Below are 1,459 nucleotides of genomic sequence, written 5' to 3' on the forward strand. Positions count from 1 at the left end.
ATATTGTTGGCAGTGGCTAACCAACTGCGCAACTGCGTTTGCTACGCTATAACGGTTCATGGAACTCGCTATCACTATCGCGCTATTGGCTCCATGAACAGTTCAGATAGCGTTTGTAGTGTTAATAGTGTCTCCCCGAACGTACGCGGAGAGCGCGAGCACCGCGGCGGCGAGCGGCGGGCGGCGGCGGCGGCGGTCGCGGACCCCAATTCTCCCTCTACCGGTCGTGGACTCGAAAATCCCGCGTCAGCAATTTCCGTACCGCGAGACCCCCCGATCCGCGTGACATCATGCCCCCGCGCGCCTACGAGTTCCCCCCGCACACCCGCTTCCCCCTCGGAGCACCAGGGTTAGAACGCTCTTAGTATTAACTACTTCAATATATTACGTTTTTCTTAAATTTTTTTAGATTTTTTAGAATTATTTACCCTAATCTAAAAAGGGAAAAAAAGTATTTTTAACTATTTTTTCTATATTTTTGACCCGAAAATATTTTCTTTTTCTACTATTTGCATTTAAAATTGTATGTTCTAATTCTTTGCATTTTCTCAAATTGTTTCAAATTTTTTGGAATTATTTTCCTAACCTAAAAATCCAAAAAATGTATTTTTTGTAATTTTTTTGACATTTCTAATTCTGAAAATGTTTGCTTTCATTACTATTTGCACTAAAAATTGCATATTCTAATATATTGCGTTTTTTCAATATTTTCAGACTTTTTGGGGTGGTTAATCTAATCTAATCTAACTTAACCTAAAAATGCAAAAAAGGTATTGTTTACATTTTTTCAATTTTTGATCCTAAAAACACTGCCTTTTTGAAAATCTAATATTTTAATATACTGCCTTTTTTAGAATATTTTTATTGTTTGGAGTTTCACATAACCTAAAATAGCAGAATGTATCGCACACGTATATTTTAAATCAGTTGATCTATTTTTGACTACATTTTATTTTTTATCGTTCTTAATTTTTTACAAGGAAGTAAAAATATAAATATTTGTTAATTACATTTGCAGAAAATTATATGCATTGTATAAGTATTAGTTTAAGCCAAATATTGAAAAGAAAATTAAAACTTTACGTTTACATTAATTTTATGTATATATTTTTTTGTTATTGACAATAACTATATTAAGTTTCTAATAGCACATAATATTTAAATTTAAAATATGTAAAATTACGCTTACTTACTACAAGGAATTGTTGTTTCTAATAAATGAATTGATGCGCCAATATTTTTGTACTTGTCCATATAGGAGATTCTTTTAATAATTGGTACTTTTATTAGTACAACATTTTTATAAAGTACAAATGAAGTTTTACAATAAAACTTGTAAATGTTTCGCTGATTGGTTGTAACAATTATGCATATTTATTTCAAGATTAAACCGCAAAGATGTTTTAACCGCTAAATGATAGTTTTTGCAATATGAATTTTTAGATCTTAAAACTACACT

Source organism: Monomorium pharaonis, chromosome 4, assembly GCF_013373865.1.
Source record: "Monomorium pharaonis isolate MP-MQ-018 chromosome 4, ASM1337386v2, whole genome shotgun sequence".
Taxonomy (NCBI): domain Eukaryota; kingdom Metazoa; phylum Arthropoda; class Insecta; order Hymenoptera; family Formicidae; genus Monomorium; species Monomorium pharaonis.